Source organism: Monodelphis domestica, chromosome 3 (genome assembly GCF_027887165.1).
Source record: "Monodelphis domestica isolate mMonDom1 chromosome 3, mMonDom1.pri, whole genome shotgun sequence".
Taxonomy (NCBI): Eukaryota; Metazoa; Chordata; class Mammalia; order Didelphimorphia; family Didelphidae; genus Monodelphis; species Monodelphis domestica.
In genome coordinates this window covers 188,489,096-188,507,394 of record NC_077229.1, presented here as the reverse complement: position 1 = coordinate 188,507,394, position 18,299 = coordinate 188,489,096, and the positions used below count along the sequence as shown (strand labels likewise).

The window sequence follows — 18,299 nt, the reverse complement described above, 5'->3', positions numbered from 1 at the left end:
GTTTATTTTGTATCCTGCAACTTTGCTAAAGTTGTTGATTATTTCAATTAGCTTTTTGGTTGATTCTCTAGGATTCCTTAAGTAAACCATCATATCATCTGCAAAGAGTGATAGCTTGGTCTCCTCATTGCCAATTTTAATACCTTCAATTTCTTTTTCTTCTCTAATGGCTACTGCTAGTGTTTCTAGTACAATGTTAAATAATAGAGGTGATAATGGGCATCCTTGTTTTACTCCTGATCTTATTGGAAAGGCTTCTAGTTTATCCCCATTGCAGATGATGTTTGCTGATGGTTTTAGATATATACTGTTTATTATTTTTAGGAAAGGCCCTTCTATTCCTATGCTTTCTAGTGTTTTCAATAGGAATGGGTGTTGTATTTTATCAAAGGCTTTTTCTGCATCTATTGAGATAATCATGTGATTTTTATCAGTTTGCTTGTTGATGTGGTCAATTATGTGGATGGTTTTCCTAATATTGAACCATCCTTGCATTCCTGGTATGAATCCTGCCTGGTCATAGTGGATGACCCTTGTGATGACTTGCTGGAGTCTTTTTGCTAGTTTCCTATTTAAGATTTTTGCGTCTATATTCATTAGGGAGATTGGTCTATAGTTTTCTTTCTCTGTTTTTGACCTGCCTGGCTTTGGGAATCAGTACCATGTTTGTGTTGTAGAATGAATTTGGTAGAACTCCTTCTTGGCCTATTCTGTCAAATAGTTTGTTTAATATTGGGATTAGTTGTTCTTTGAATGTTTGATAGAATTCATTTGTGAATCCATCTGGACCTGGGGATTTTTTCTTAGGGAGTTCTTTGATGGCTTGTTCAATTTCTTTTTCTGAAATGGGGTTGTTTAGGTAATTTATTTCTTCCTCTTTTAGTCTAGGCAATTTATATTTTTGTAAGTATTCATCCATATTACCTAGATTGCCATATTTGTTGCCATATAATTGGGCATAGTAGTTTTTAATGATTGCCTTAATTTCCTCTTCATTAGAGGTGAGGTCTCCTTTTTCATCTTGGATACTGTCAATTTAGTTTATTTCTTTCCTTTTTTTAATTAGACTGACTAGTACTTTGTCTATTTTATTTGTTTTTTCAAAGTACCAGCTTCTAGTCTTATTTATTAAATCAATAGTTCTTTGACTTTCAATTTTATTAATTTCTCTTTTGAGTTTTAGGATCTCTTAATTTAGTCTTCATCTGAGGATTTTTAATTTGTTCACTTTCTAATTTTTAAATTTGCATGCCCAATTCATTGACCTCTGCCCTTCTTAATTTGTTAATATATGAACTCAAGGATATAAATTTCCCCCCAAGTAATGCTTTGGCTGCATCCCATAGGTTTTGAAAGGATGTCTCATCATTGTCATTTTCTTCAATGAAGTTATTAATTGTTTCTATGATTTGTTCTTTAAGTGGTTTTGGAGAATCGTATTGTTTAATTTCCAATTAATTTTCGATTTACCTCTCCATGTTCTCTTACTAATTATTATTTTCATTGCATTGTGATATGAGAAAGTTGCATTTATTATTTCTGCTCTTTTGCACTTGTTTGCAATGTTTTTATGCCCTAATACATGGTCAATTTTTGTAAATGTATCATGTGCTGCAAAAAAGAAGGTATATTCCTTTTTGTCCCTATTTATTTTTCTCCACATGTCTACTAACTCTAATTTTTCTAAGATTTCATTCACTTCTCTTACCTCTTTCTTATTTATTTTTTGGTTTGATTTATCTAGTTCAGATAGAGGAAGGTTCAGGTCTCCTACTAGTATAGTTTTTCTATCTATTTCGTCCTTGAGTTCCTCTAGTTTCTCCTTTAGAAATTTGGATGCTATGCCATTTGGTGCATACATGTTGAGTACATATATTTCCTCACTGTCTATACTGTCTTTTATCAGGATGTAATTACCTTCCCTATCTCTTTTAACTAGATTTATTTTTACTTTGCTTTGTCGGATATCATGACTGTGACTCTTGCCTTCTTTTTGTCAGTTGATGCCCAATAGATTTGGCTCCACCCTCTTACTTTCACCCTATGTGTATCTACCTTTCTCATATGTGTTTCTTGTAGACAGCATATGGTAGGGTTTTGGACTCTAATTCACTCTGCTATTCACTTGTGTTTTATGGGTGAGTTCATTCCATTCACATTCAGAGTTATGATTACTAGCTGTGTATTTCCCAGCATTTTGATTTCTGCTCCTTTACCTGCCTTTTCTTCTTTCACTATTTCCTTCTATACCAATGTTTTCTTTTGAACAGTCCCCCTTGTTCCCACCCTTATTTTACTTCCCTTTCTACCCCCCTCCCTATTTATCCCCCCATTATTTTCCTTGTAGTCTTTTTAAAATTAACCCCCTGCTCCCTCCCTCTCTTGTACTGCTTCCCTCCCCACCAGACCGTTTGTTACCCTTCTACTCCCCTATAGGGTGCAAATCTATTCTCTTCCCCCAATGGATTGGATTGTTTTTCCCTCTTTGAGTCACTTTCAAAGCATATAGAAGTTGAGTATGTCCTGTCTCTGACCTCTTTAGCCTTCCAGTGTATTGATGTTCTCTCCCCTTCCACCATGAGCTTCTTTATGACATATAAATTTACCCCCATTTGTTTCTTTTCCCATTTCTTTTAATATTAACCTATTTTTAAGCTCTAGTTATATATATATATATATGCATACTCATGTGTATGTATTGTTGCATGCATATATCTATATACCTATTTATGTCTTGTCTTTTCATCCTATACAGTTTGTTGCTGTTCCCTCTAAGTGTATTTCTTCTAACTGCCTGGGTGGTAATATCAATTCTTAAGAGTTACCAATGACCTCTTTTCTTATAGTGATACATATCATTTTAACTTATTGAGTCTCTTAAAAATTTTTTTTGTTTTTTTTTTCCCCCTCTTTTTTTATTACCTTTTGATGATTCTCTTGAGTTCTGTGCTTGGACATCAAATTTTCTGTTCAGGTCTGGTCTTTTCTTTACGAATTCTTGTAATTCTTCTATTTTGTTGAATGACCTACTTTCCCCTGTAAGAATATAGTCAGTTTTGCTGGGTAGTTGATTCTTGGTTGTAGACCTAGTTCCCTTGCTTTTCGGAATATCGTATTCCATGCCTTTCTTTTTTTCACTGTGGATGCAGCCAGATCCTGAGTTATCCTCACTGTGGTTCCTTGGTATCTGAATGGCTTCTTCTTGGCAGCTTGTAATATCTTTTCTTTGGTCTGATAGTTCTTGAATTTGGGTATAACATTCCTGGGTGTTGTCAGTTGGGGATTAAATACAGGGGGTGATCTGTGGATTCTATCAATCTTCAGTTTTCCCTCTTGTTCAAGGATTTCGGGGAAGTTTTCTTTAATAATTTCCTGTAATATAATGTCCAGGCTTTTTCTTTTGTCATGGTCTTCTGGTAGGCCAATAATTCTTAAATTGTCTCTCCTTGAAAGATTTTCTAAATCCTCTGTTTTGTGAATGAGATGCTTCATATTTTCCTCAATTTTTTCATTCTTTTGGTTTTGTTTTATAGTGTCCTGCTGCCTTGTGAGGTCACTCGGTTCTAGTTGTTGTATTCTGGTTCTTAAAGACTGGATTTCATCCTTAGTTTTTTGGTCGTCCTTTTCCTTTTGGTCGAATTTTCTTTGGAGGCCATCTTTCATCTTCCTCACCTCATTTTTCATTTGCTTAGCCTCATCTTTCATCTCCTTTGCCTCATTTTCCAGCTGGTTGATTTTGGCTTTCAAGACACCATTTTCTGTTTCCAGATGACTTATCTTAGTTTTTAAGTTCTTTTCCCAAGTGTCTTCAGCCTCTCTTAATTGTGTTTTGAATTGCATTTTGAGTTCTTCCAACGCCTGTATCCAATTCGCTGGTATTTCTGATTTTTCCTTTGCTGATCCCTCCCCCTCTGTTTCATTCACCCTTTGCTCATTACCTGTGCAGAAGCTGTCTATTGTAATTTCTTTCTTCTTTTTCTGCTGTTTGCTCCAGTTTACCCCTTCTTTGCTCCCCATATTTGGCTGTGCTCTTGCTCCTCTCATTTTGTTTTGGTTTTGGGGCTGTCAGTCTCCCCTCTTGGAGCTTTGTTAGATCTCTTAGTACAGTCTCTAGGGGAGGAATGTTAGCTTCCCTGTCCTCTGGAGGCTTTTGATTGGATTGAGTTCAATTGGGTTGGGCTGTATGTGGTATGAAGCTCTGAGGCTCTGAAGACTCCTGGAAGGCTGAGCTGCCCAGGCTCTCTCCAATTCTCTCCAGCTGCTTCTCCGCTGTCCACAAGTGCCTTTGCCTACCTCCCTAAACTCTGAGGAGTTCTGATGGGATTAGGTTTAACTGGATTGGTCTGGATGTGCCCCGAGGCAAGGGTGAGACTGGAGCCCGATGGAGGGACCCAGCCACCGCCCATTTCTCCCTGGCTTTCTCCCTGCTGTCCAAGATGGATGCTCTGAGCCTGGCGCCCCGCTGCTCACAAGGTAGACCCTGCAAACCAGCACCTTTGCCCGCTCATAGGTTCCCGCTGCTGCTGGGGGCTCAGCCCTCTGGGTTGTGGGGGAGGGGTCCTGGGACCTACTCTCTGCCTTCCCCTTAGACCTGAGTATTCTTGGATTCCGGCTTTTGGGGGGGGTGTACCTTTTGATTTGAGTCCAGAAGGAGGGTTCCCCACTTCTGTCCTATTGCTCAGCTTGAATTTTGGTTCCCTAGGAGCATTCAGTCTGTATCGGTAAGGAAGGGTCTTCCATGAGGTCTGAACTTTTGCTGCTTGCTAAGCTGCCATCTTGACTCCGCCTCCCTCATCTTCTTTTGATTAAATTATATCTTTATAGTTTCTTAAAACTTCTTTGTTAAGTTCACCTTTTGTGAGTTACTTAACCTTTTTTTGTGATTAATTTAACCTTTATAGTTACTTAACACCTTTTTGTATTAAGGTCTTAAAATAGACTTAGCTTAAAAATAAGGTAAGAATTAAGTACCTTCATTGTTCAATCAGGAGATTACAACTTTATCTTCCCCTAACATATTGTCTAAGTAGGGTGGAGTAATTTAAAATTCCCAAGACATTCCTGATTTTGTTAAACTAAGTATCTTCATTGTTAAAATCAGGAAATAGCTAAATCCAATCTTCAAAAAAACCCAATTAATTCTAACAGAAGGAACCAATGGCATCTAAATGCAGATTGAAACATACCATTCTTCACTTTATTTCCTCCATGAATTTTTCTCTAGTATAAGTGATAGGCAATTTCTTCCACAAACATGACAAATATGGAATTATTGCATGATAACACATGTGCAACCTATAATCATATTACCTGCTGTAAGGCAGGAGGAGGGGGAGAGGGATATAACATGGATTGAAAATATTAGAAAATAATTATTAAAATTGTATCTACATGTAATCTAGAAAAATATAAAAACAATTAAAAATACTCTTTTGAGTAGGACCATAAAAATCATTTCTAAGTCTATCGGAACTGTTATTTCTATGTTGTTGCTTTTTTAAGTTGTTCACAAAAATTTTGATCTCAGAATCCCTTTACATGCTTAAAAATTATTAAGAACTTCTCCAAAGAAGTTTGTTTATGTGGGTTATACTAATACTTATTGCATTATAAATTTAAACATATTATAAAAGTAATTTTTATCTCAAGATCCCCTTTTCAGGTGAGAGGAATCCTTGGACCATACTTTGAGAATAGCTGCTCTTTAATCCATATCTATTTGTCTGTTTTACAAGACTATTATGGAATACTTTATTAAAAATTTGGCTAAAATCTAGGGAAACTGTATTATTAGCATCTTCTTCATTTATGAGGTTAGTAATCCTGTTAAAAACAAAACAAATTCTGTTAAAAACAAAACAAAAATCTAAATAAAAAATGAAATTACCCTAGCATGACTGTTTTTAATTTTTAATTTAATTTTTAACATTAATTTAAAAAAATTTTCAAGTTCTATATTCTTTCCCTCCAAGTCTTCCTACACCCATTGAGAAAGCAAGCTATATAACAGTTACATATATGAAATCAAGTAAAACACAATTCCAGATTAACTATATTGCAAAAAAAAAAAAAGAAAAATTAAGAAAGTGAAAAAATTGCAATTCAACTTGTACTCAGAATTCATTAGTTCTCTTTCTGGATATAGCATTTTTTTAAATTATGAAAACTGTTACAATATTGTTATTTTTGTGTACAATATTCCTTTTCCCCAGACTTTTCCCAGACATCAGTGTTAGTTTTCTGTTCTACTTCTGTCTACGGCAGCCATTAAATAATAATATGTTAGCATTTATATCGTGCTTTCAGGTTTATAAAGAATTATACAAATATGATCTCATTTTATCCAGTTGATCATTGTTACACTATTGTTGTTTCTCTGTACAATATTCTCCTGGTTCTGATCACTTCATTTTGCATCAGTTCATATATGTTTTCCCTGATTTTACTAAGACTATCCTCATAATTAATGCACAATAACATTCCATCACTATTATATACCACAACTTATTTAGCCAGGCTTCAATTGCTGGCCATTTCCTCAATTTATAATTCTTTGTGGCAGAGCTGCTATAAATATTTTTGTACATATAGTTCTTTTTTTTTTAAACTCTTACCTTCCATCTTAGAATCAATACTATGTATTGGTTTTCAGTCAGAAAAACAGTAAGGGCTAGGCAATGGGGGCTAAGTGACTTGCCCAGGGTCACACAGCTAGGTCCGATTCGAACCTAGGACCTCTCATTTCTAGGCCTGGCTCTCAATCTACTGAGCCACCCAGCTGCCCCCTCTTCATATATTTATCTTTTTAAATTTTTATTTATTTATTATTTATGTATTAATTTTTATTTTGGAAAAATTTATTTAATTAATTAATTAAGAATATTTCCCCATGTTTACAACATTCATGTTCTTTTCCTCCTCTCCCCCTACTCCCCTCCTGTAGCCAACATGCAATTCCACTGACTTTTATATCTATCATTAATCAAGACTTATTTCCATATTATTGATATTTGCACTAGGGTGATCATTTAGAGTCTACATCCTTAATCATATCCCCATAGAACCATGTGTATAAGCAGTTGTTTTTCTTCTGTGTTTCTATTTCCACAGTTCTTCCTCTGAATGTGAATAGCATTCTTTCTCATAAGTCCCTCAGAATTGTCCTGGATCATTGCATTGCTGCTAGTAGAGAAGTCCATTACAATTGATTGTACCACAGTGTATCAGTCTCTGTGTATAAGGTTCTCTTGATTCTGTTCCTTTCACTCTGCATCAATTTTTGGAGGTTGTTCCAGTTCACATGGAATTCCTTCAGTTCTGTACATACAGTTCTTGATGAAGCCATGTAGGCTCTTTGAAGTTATACCTCTTTTTTAGATATTTGCCAACTATCACTTTAACAATCCATTCTAGAATCTTTCTAGGAATCAAAGTCAAGCTCATTGGCCTATCTTTTGTACACTATTCTCTTTCCTATTTTGAAAATCAGAATAACTTTTGCTCTTTTCTAATTTCCTAGTACCTTTCCCATTTTCCATGATCTCTTAGATATCATTGATAGTGGCTTAGCAATCACAGAGGCCAGCTCTTTCAATATTTTATTATTTCATTTTCAAGATATAGGTTCCTTGATTTATCAAGGGCAGCTATATGCTTTTTTACTGTCTTCTTACTTATCTTTAATATTAATTCCCTATTAGTATTTTTTAATCCTGTCCAAAGATTGTTCTCTCATCCTAATCTAAGTGATCTCTCATACATTAAATTTATGTCTAATTTGTTATTTTCCACTTACTAATATTCATACCTCATTTCTTTCTCCCCACTGAATTTTGTATCACTAGTCCCTAGTTCAAGGCTTTAAAAATGTTTAAATATGTCAGTGGATTTAAGATTGCATTAGTGTGAATACTCTCAATACTCGTACAGGATATAACTCATTACTACTTTCTTATCCTGTATAATTCTTATTTATTTTTCCTTCCACAAAGCTTCCACAAAGCTCTTCTTGGTTCTTTGGAAGTATCACTCAGAATATTTTGTGGGTACAAATGCAGCATATAACTGTCCATCTGTTATTTTTACTCTTACTGCATAATCATCTTAGTCTGAAATCTTAAAATATATGTATATTTTTAACCAAATTTATGATTTTATTGGTATAGGGAACTTCCTGCAAAGTAAACAGATCAGCAGCAGCTTTGTAGCTTTGTCTTATGAAGTTGCCTGAGTGTACTGAGAAACTTGCTGAGACCCTCACAGGCAGGACTTGAATCTAGGTCTTCACTATATCCCAACTACTTCTCCTGAACTTTTTTATAATCATATATGTTTTTGATATCTTTTATATTAATCTTGTATTTAATCATTACTTGGTATTATGGTGTAGCTTACTTATAAGCTTCATTGTTCTTAGAGGAGATGATGTGTTAATGAATTATTGATGACAAATTGTTGATAAATTGATGACAAAAAGTTATCTTTGGAAACATTTAAGACAACTCCAATGTGAATTGTAACAAATGTAAAATAAGATGTAATTACTTGTAGTGTATCTAAAGTAAGGAGAGTGTAGAAGAGTGGGGATGCCTGCTACCTTGAGGAGAATAAAAATTCATGTGATCCTGAGGAAATGCAAACTTTTCCTCATTTATCATTTTAAATTTCAAATTTTGTCCTCTTAAATACTATCTAGCATTTATATAGTACTGTAAAGTTTGCCAAGAATTATAAAAATATGATCTCAGTTTATCCTCAAAACAATCCTGGGAAATAGGGGCTATTATTGTTTCCATTTTAAGATGAGGAAACTGACACAAAATGAGGTTTTTTTTTTTTTTATGACTTGTCCATGGTCACACAGCTAGTGGTAATCTTTAATTGGATTATTCCTGTGGGTCCTGACCTCCATGACCAGTCTTACCCACTGGTCATTATCACCTTGCAGGAAATAAAATCTATTTTAAATTGCTTCTTCAGTCAAAGCCCTATTGAATTTAGTCTTATTGCTCACTAAATATCACCTCTTCTGATAGGTTCAGTAACAAAAACTAAAAAGTATTTGTTTACCTCTGTTTATATTATATTCACGAAAATTAGTAGGCACTTGAGATAGGTTTGATGAATTGAATCTAATCAAATTACACATTGTGAAGTTCAGTCTAAATGCACCAGATCCCTTCAACCACATAATGATCTCTTTTCTCATCCTCTAGTCTCCCCGGAGCAGGCAAGCAACTCTAAAGCCGCGCACTGCGTCCCCAGGAAGTTTGGAAAGTTGCAATTAGTTACCATCTGCGGTCTTGGCATTAAAATCCCCAAGATCAAAACCAAATCTACACTAGAAGAGTGCCTGTATTCAACAGGACTTGTTGGAGAAATGGATTAGCAGATAGGCGTTCTCCACGGCTTCACTCCAGAATGCACTTGAAAGTGGCAGAATGGACTCTACTAACGGCGGGGAAGCAGGGGGAGTAGGGAGGATCCAAGCCCGATTGGCGATGGTTTGGATGGCTTAGTAGACCGCAGTGAAGGGGCACGAGTCCAGGACCCGGCACGCTCCAAGTTACTATGCAGACGACCCAGCGGGGGTAGCAACCATACCTCTAGCTTTGAGCTCGGAGGAGCGGAGCCTAAAGGACCGGATAAGAGAGGGGGCGGGGATTTGAGGGGCTAGAGACTAAGCGAGGGCGGGGCGCGGCCACAGCTCCGCCTCTCTAGACTTGACTCCTGGTTCCTGTAAACTCTGGGCCTGGGCCGAGGCTACTGGAAGCTTTGCTCCTCCGCTGTTTGGATACCTTTCCCACCCCTAGCAGGTCCCGGACCCCGAGAGGTGAGTGTAGTGTCTGGGCAGGAGGGAGCCCCATATCTTTCTTGTGGGAGGGAGAGGAGGAAGAGGAAGAAAGTTAGTAGGTGAGAGGGCAAGACTAGAGAAACCCAGGGAACTCTCCGCTCTCTAGCTTGCTTTCTGGGAAGGGATGGAATCTGGCTGGGCCCGCAGTGCCAGTCTCCCTCGCCAGGGATGGGACCTTTCCCAAAGGCCTTGTTTCCCAGCCCTCAGGACTCCTCTAGCCTGGGCAGGATGGCAGCTCCCCGGCGGGGCTTGGGCGCCGTCCGGCAGTGCCTATGGGAGTGGCAGCAGTAAACTTGGGGTCAGATTGGCTCCCTTTTTGTGGCTTCTCCGCTCCAGCAAGGTGGAGCTGGAGAGTGCGCCTGGGGCTGCAAAAGCCTTTGAAGTCCTTAGGACACCTCACCTGGAGGAGAAATCACTCCCGGGCCGCTTTACCTTCTCGGAGCCAGGGAGGGGCAGGGCGAAGAGTCGAAGCTGCTTCCGACCGGGATGGGCATCCTGGGGTCTGGGGGGTCAGATGGCCATTTAACACCCAGCTCTTGTGAAAAGGAAAACTTGTGTGAATATTTTGGCATTATTTGAGTTTTAATGAATTCAGCGAATGTAAATGAAAAAGTGCCTTTTTTTTGAATGAAGTTGATTTCAGAGATTTTACTAGTGGAGGGTTCAGGATTTGTACTCGGACTCCTTTTACAGAAACCGAAAAGTTTCACTCAGTTTGTTCGCTTCTACATTTCTCTGATTTCTCCCCGAGTTTCATCCAGATCTTTCTAGCCTTACTACTCTGGAGAGGAATGAGAGTTGAGTAAAATTTGCATTTGTAGGCATTCTAGAGAAAGAGATAGAGATTGTTGATTAAACCTGAGTGCCAGACCTGGATTTAGGAAGTCCTGAGTTCAAATCCAACCGGGTTTACTAGAAGTGTAATTCTGGGCAAATCGCTTAAAAGCTGCCTGCCCCATATCTTTCAAATGTAAAATGGGAGTAATAATAGTATCTACCCCCCCCCCCCCCACAATTGTTGTGAGGATAAAATATGGAAACTTAATATTATTTAATGGAAGTTCTACTGATACTGCAGATAATCAATAGAGATCTTAATTCTGTCAAAACCTATTATGGTAATATTAAATTAGACAAATCAGTTCCATTTGATCTTAGGCCTGAAGTCAGCTATCACTTTAGCTGTCTGTACAGGCTGCAGACCTAAGCAATATGCTAGTTGTGGCAGCCAGGCCAGAAGCTCAGGTAGGGGAGGAAAGGGAGAGGAACTAGGACAGAAAGATTCCCTTGTAATTTGAAACAGGCCAAAGAGAAAAAAAAAACAGAAAGCTGGGTATGTTGTGGAATTGTAGAATGACACTACTTTAGGCAAATTTCATTGGCCCCAGAACCCCAGATTATCTAGTTTTTAAACTATAAATGGATAGATAAAGTGAGTGAAGGAACTGAGGAGAAAATGATAATCTTTGTTTTTAAGCTTATCTCTGGAGGAATACTGACAGAGAAACCTTCTCTAACTTTCTAGACTGATAGGGTGAGAAATTTAATATAAAATGATTGTTTTACACTTTCCATACAAATTGATGAAAATCATAAATATATTTAAACTGAATTTATCTTAAAATTCTTAGCAATCTGCCACTATATTCTTGGAATGTATTCTTTTTTTTTTTTTAACTCTCACCTTCTGTCTTGGAATCTATACTGTGTATTGGTTCCCAGGCAGAAGAGTGGTAAGGGCTATGCAATTGGGGTTAAGTGACTTGCCCAGGGTCACAGCTGGAAAGTGTTTGAGGCCAGATTTGAACCTAGGACCATTTTCATTTCTCTTGTCTTTTTTCACTTGGTATATTGTTTTACTGCCTTCCCCATGCCCCAAGCCATTTAGACATACCCTCTTTTGCCTTAATACCAAAAAGAATTGTCAGCCTGGAATCTAGAGGCCCCCAAACTTGTAGCCTAGTAAGATTCCATCACCCTAACTTAAAGGTGAAAAGCCCCTGGTTTGACCTTGTCACATGAGAGTTTCTACCTGAGGGGAAGTCCAACTTCCCTAGTCTCCGACTAACTAGAGACCTTCCCTTATTTTGGACCTATGATTTCATCCATGTAGGGAATTCTCTTTGTGGAAATTCCTTTTATCAATGCAGCTATTAGGTGGTGACTGTCCTATTTATAACCTCTCTGAGGTTAGTCTTAATAACAACAACTAAAATCTTTGTAATGCTTTTAAGAAACTCCCTAAATAATGCAGCTATTATTATTCTAATTTTTCAGATGATGAAAATTCTACCTGAGAGCTTAAGTGATTTGCTTAGGCATAGATAAGAAGTAGCTAAGGCAGTAATTGAACTCAGATCTCCTGACTCCAAGTCCAGAATTTGATTTTTCCATTATAATTATCAGTCTTAGATGGAAAATTGATGAAATATTTTATTCTTATATCTACATAAAGAGCCATTACTACTGAAGAAAAGTACTCATTTTCAGATGAATGAAAAGAAAGATCAGTAAAGGTGATGACAATTCTATAGATGTTGGGTATCAACCATTTTGGGAAATTTTGAACTTTGGCATCTCATTTAATCTGCTCTCCATTAATGTGGCTCTATTTTTGTTCTCATAGTTTATTTTTGGTCATTCTCCCCACCTCCACAACTGATTTCTCTGCCTATTCAGCTTGTCCTTTCTTTGGTTACTAAAAAGAGTAATTTAGTCAATGTTCAAAGTCATCAATTTTGTTACTTTAAATGACTTTGTTTTCTTGGATATTTAAAAAAATTCAGACTTTGGTTTTGAGAGTGAGATTTAAACAGCTGACTAAGATGTAATAATTTATAGATTTTGTTTATTTAGATATTATTCAAGCTTCTGGTTGTATTCATTAAACCAATGCTCAATATACAAAGTTTAGAAATATGCTGGTGGTATTAACTTACACTTTGTAATAGGTTATTACACTTCCCTAAAAGTTGGAAGAAAATTATAAAAATCCTACATAGGTAATATTTAGGAAAAAAACAAACCTGAGATGATCACAGTTTTGTTCAATTCTACCACTGCCGGTTAAAGATGAATGTCAATATTAATTGGCTTTCCTCATTAAAAAGTGGAGAAAAATACTTTCAGTCATGGTCCTATATACATTTTGTAATGTCCTGTTGCTCAAAAATGGAGAGAGAAAAGTAATGCCTAGTTCCTGTTTAGTGAATAAAAAATGTTTGCCTAATACTCATCCTAATAAATTGCTTACCCCTTTAGTTTCCATTACTTTTGGTTGAAATACTAAGAGTAGTAAAAGCATAAGAAAAATGCTTATGAATGCCCATGAACATTGTTTAGGCTAAATTTTGTTTAGTGAGAAGAATGTTTAGAAAGAATTAAAAACTGGAATAAAGCTTTCATTTTAATATTCTTATTAATCATATTCTTATTCATAATTACATTTATAGGGTATTTTATAGTTAGTTAACAATCACTTTACAAACTTTAAAAATCCTCAAACTAGCCCTCAAACTATGAAGCTGATGTCAGAAATATTATTTTCCCAATTTCTTCTGTAGGTCTCCCTTTGGGAGTTACTGTCTCCACTCATACTTACCTTGGAGGCTGTTGTTTCTTTTTTTAGACCCTTATCTTCTGTCTTAGAATCAATATTTTGTATTGGTTCCTAGGCAAAAGAATGGTAAGGGCTAGGCCAGAGTCACACAGCTAGGAAATGTCTGAGGCCAGATTTGAACCTAGGACCCCCTGTCTCTAGGCCTGACTCTCCAGCCACTGAGCCACCCAGCTGCCCCCTTGACTCCTACTTTGGGTTGTTATCTGTGCAGACTTCCCCAGTGAACTTATTTTGAATGGCAAATTAGGTACCACCATTAGCTCAAAGCAGCAACATTTTCTAAGATGGCCTAGAAAGAATTATAAAAATATTCCTGTCCCTAACTTGGGTTTCAGCCTCCCATGAATATAGAAAGTCTCCGTGGGAAGAGAGGAGCAGATGGACTGTGCTGAGTGAGCCCAGGGAGAGCAGCCCCTGATGTCCTTACCCAACCGGGGCATCCTCAAGCATCACTGCTCTCCTCTTCTTTGCTGTCTGTGTCCCGCAGCCAGGTTCCTGGTTCCTTTTTCCTCCTGATGTCAGCACCTGTCTGTTGGGGCTCCTCTCTACTGCTAGCGATCCCATTCCTTAAAGCTTCTCCACTTTGAGAGGCCTGGAATGTGGATGTCTGTTTTCCTTTCTGGATGCCTCCAAATGGGAGGGAGAGCTCTGCTGCAGAGTGTCATCCCCAGGGGTTGGTGTGCAAGTGGAGAAAGAAATCTCTTCTGCTCCTTGTCAAGGTCTGGGCTCTTCTCCGGCATGGCCCATCTTCTCCAGGCCGGAGGCTGACCTGCCTCTTTCATCACCCTTTTATCTACTTATATTTTGTGTTTATTTCATTCAGTTTGTAGAGAGGGCACCCCATTTTCCCTATTACAGTGAGGTCAGATTCAAAATATTTTTTTTGAGATCCAAATCAAATAAGAATAAAAAGAGGTTCAAAAAAGTGATGGATGCAAACAAAATCAAAGCCCTTTCATGGTGCCAGATGACCTGGCATTAAAGGGTGCTGACAAAAGATGACTCTAAATAGCCCTTGAAACTCTGGTGCTTCCAAACTGTTTCTTTCTTTTTGAAAAATTTTGTAAAATTTTATTTAATTTTAGAATATTTTTCCATGATTACAAGATTCATGTTCTTCCTTCCTCCTCTCATAACCGATGTGCAATTCCACTGGGTTTTACATGTGTCATTGATCAAGACGTATTTGATCAAGATCGATTCCCTATTATTGATATTTGTACTAGGGTGATTGTTTAGAGTCTACTTCCCTAATCATATCCCGTTGTAAGTAGTAAATTTAGGGGTTTTTGACCAATATATTATGCTGATGGTTGCCAGGGATTAATTCAAATCCCAATAAAAATACTCAAGTTAGTTTGGGAATTTTATGGTGGTTTAATTAATATAGAGGGAAGGAATTAAGAAGAAGAGAGAGAGAGAAAGGGGTATAAGATTTCTCCAGTCTAGCCTAAACCAAGGGAAGTTCAGAGACCTCAACCAACAAGGCCTCCTCCAAGATTAAAACTAGCTCGGCTTCCAACCATGAGGTCCTCGTAAGAGGATAGCATTTTTAGGAAAGGTAAATAAAAAAAGGAATGAGTCTAAACTCATGAGAGAGCTCAGGGAAGACACCTCACCTGACCCATGCTATTGAGCTTCTTCCAGTCACCACACCAAGGATGCTCACTGCCAAACTCAGCCACATTGCTGCCAAACCCAAGTCTCTGAGAGAGAGACCCAGAGCTCAATGCCTCTGCCGCCAAAGAAAGAGCCCGGAGAGAGGAATTGATGTGAAATATGTAGACTTTTTTAAGTCACTTCCTGCATCTCACATGTACCAATGGTAGCTTAAGCTTGACTTAGGAGAGCCCAGGGTGGGGGTGGGGGGGTCTGTCAGTTGTTTCTTATTTGTCATTTGCTAGCACATTCTGTCATAGGCCATCCTTCTCAATACTTAATCCTTAAGTAGTGGTGTAGACATTCCTGTTTGTTAGGATTTTAAAGATTTAATCAGGGTGGAGAAAATTTAAAATTCACACCATCAACCCCTGTGATCATTCAAAGCTGTTTCTGTTGAAGGGCTAGAGAGGGAATGACAGCTAAAATTAAATGGTCAGGCATTGGCAAAAAACCTTAAAATGCAAAGTTTTCATGGAGAAAGATCCTCCAGCATTCTATCCTTGTGACCAGCATTCCTTGCCCTTACTATCATTCTTGGTGAGGTCAGAAATTCCCTGTTACTATCATTCTTGGTGAGGTCAGAAATTCCCTGTAACTCGATGTTAGAGTGGTCTGAAGCATGGAGGAGTTGGGACTCATGCTCCTTCAGCAAAGCAGAGCCAGGATGTGTTCCTGGTGAGATTGGAACCCAGAGCTTCCTGTCTTTAAGGCCAGGTCTCTATTCGTTATTCCTCTCTGCCTCTCATTAGGTCCATTTTAATTTAAAGTACTTGTCATGTAAAGAATGAATCCATTTTAGTTAACTTTTAGTAGCTGGGTTGCAGAGTGGCAAAAGCATTAGGCTTGGCATCAAGAAGATTTTCATTCAGATCTTGCATCGGATATGTGTGAGTTATGGGACTCTAGGGAGGTCACTTCATGTCTCCTTGCCTCAGTTTCCTTATCTGTAAAATGAGAGTGTTGGTCCCTTCCAGCTCTAAATCTATGACCCTAAAATCCTAAACTTTAGAAGTAAGACATTTTCATGGATGGAATATATAGGATTATAGCTTTAGAGCTGAAAGGGACTGTTTAGTGCCTCTACTCTTAGCAGCATGTACTTTTTTTTTTTTAAACTTTTACCTTCTGTCTTAGAATTAATATTGTGTATTGGTACCAAGGCAGAAGAGTGGTAAAGGCCAGGCAGTGGGAGTTCAGTGACAGTCAGACATCTAGGAAGTATCTGAGGTCACATTTGAACCCAGGACCTCCCATCTCTAGGCTTGGCCCACTGAGCCACCATCTTTCTTTCTTTCTTTCTTTCTTTCTTTCTTTCTTTCTTTCTTTCTTTCTTTCTTTCTTTCTTTCTTTTCTTTCTTTCTTTCTTCTTTCTTTCTTTCTTTCTTTCTTTCTTTCTTTCTTTCTTTCTTTCTTTTCTTTCTTTCTTTCTTTCTTTCCTTTCTTTCTTTCTTTCTTTTCTTTCTTTCTTTCTTTCTTTCTTTCTTTCTTTCTTTCTTTCTTTCTTTCTTTCCCTTCCCTTCTTCCTTCCTTCCTTCCTTCCTTCCTTCCTTCCTTCCTTCCTTCCTTCCTTCCTTCCTTCCTTCCTTCCTTCCTTCCTTCCTTCCTTCCTTCCTTCCTTCCTTCCTTCCTTCCTTCCTTCCTTCCTTCCTTCCTTCCTTCCTTTCCTTCCTTTCTTTCTTTCTTTCTTTCTTTCTTTCTTTCTTTCTTTCTTTCTTTCTTTCTTTCTTTCTTTCTTTCTTTCTTTCTTTCTTTCTTTCTTTCTTTCTTTCTTCTTCCTTCCTTCCTTCCTCTCTCCCTCTCTTCCTCTCTTCCTTCCTTCCCTCCCTTCCTCCCTTCCTCCCTCCCTCCCTCCCTCCCTCCCTTTCCTTCCTTCCTTCCTTCCTTCCTTCCTTCCTTCCTTCCTTCCTTCCCTTCCTTCCTTCCTTCCTTCCTTCCTTCCTTCCGTGACAAGGAAATCACTTTAAAAAGACTGATATATATTAATTTAAGGTCGCCAAGGAATTCAGCTAAGTAATTCCTAAATGAAAACTCAAGTCAGCAGTCAATCTTTTATGGAGTTTCAATTACAAACAGGAGGAAGAAAGGAATTAGAGATAGAGAGATAGAGGTAGAGAGAAAGGGGAGAGAAGGGAATAGGGCTTAAATACCCCTTCTGTTAGGCTGGGCCAAAAGGCTCAAGCCCTTAGATAGTTGGGGCAAAGAAAGGAGATCAGTCCCTATTACTCACGTGACCAAAATGGAGAAACAGTCTCAGAGCCCCCACCTTCAGCTTCCTCCAGAGCAAGCTTCTCAGAGCACACTCCCACCACTCAGACAAACTCCTCAACCCCCCTCTCCTCGAGTCTTCAGACCCCCTCTATCCTTAAGGAAAACCTCCAAGTTGCCTCCCCTCAGTTCTCACATCTACCAATCACTGTCCATCAATTTCCCTGTGCCAATGGAGGCTCTAGCTTAACCCAGGACCGCCAGAGGCTTTGCACATGTCTGTTGAAGGTCATATTTTCAAATAATTAAATCTTTGCTCCTTTGCTACAGCCCTTTCTAAATCCTGTTAACCTGAGTAGGGTAGAGATTGAAATAATTAAATTTTGATCTAGGCTGCAGCCCTTACTCAATCCTGTTAGTACTGAATAGGGTGGAGATTGATTCCAAGTATCTCCATTGTATCAATTCTAAAATCAATCATGACTCAAAGAAATTCCTGTTCTATGCTTAAGCATAGGTCAAAGTCCTTTCCATTGTTCAGCAAAAGGGTTCTGTCCTAAAGTAATCTTAAGAAGGAAGGAGAAGGAACCTCCCATGCCAATGGGGTTCACATTCCAATAGTCAAGACCCACTATCAATAGGAAATTTTCCAAGTATGAAATATCCCAATGGTGAAATTTCCAACATTTATAAGTCTAAGAAATTTTGAGGTTTACATTTCCTTCCTTCCTTCTTCCTTCCTTCCTTCCTTCCTTCCTTCCTTCCTTCCTTCCTTCCTTCCTTCCTTCCTTCCTTCTTCCTTCCTCCTTCCTTCCTTCCTTCCTTCCTTCCTTCCTTCCTTCCTTCCTTCCTTCCTTCCTTCCTTCCTTCCTTCCTTCCTTCCTTCCTTCCTTCCTTCCTTCCTTCCTTCCTTCCTTCCTTCCTTCCTTCCTTCCTTCTTTCCTTCTTCCTTCCTTCCTT

The 18,299-nt window shown here is 38.1% G+C and overlaps 1 protein-coding gene across 2 annotated transcripts in view; it reads left to right on the top strand.

The window, feature by feature from the left end:
- Positions 1–18,299, top strand: part of CPNE3 (copine 3) — a 95,080-nt gene that overhangs the window by 25,286 nt on the left and 51,495 nt on the right. Inside the window, exon 1 of one of the 2 annotated variants that reach the window (XM_001368459.5) lies at positions 9,374–9,832. The exons of the other annotated variant lie outside the window; for it this stretch is intronic. The gene's annotated coding sequence lies outside the window, so the exon portion shown is untranslated. Of the gene's footprint in view, positions 1–9,373; positions 9,833–18,299 lie in introns of those variants that run through there. 2 annotated transcript variants of the gene reach the window in all.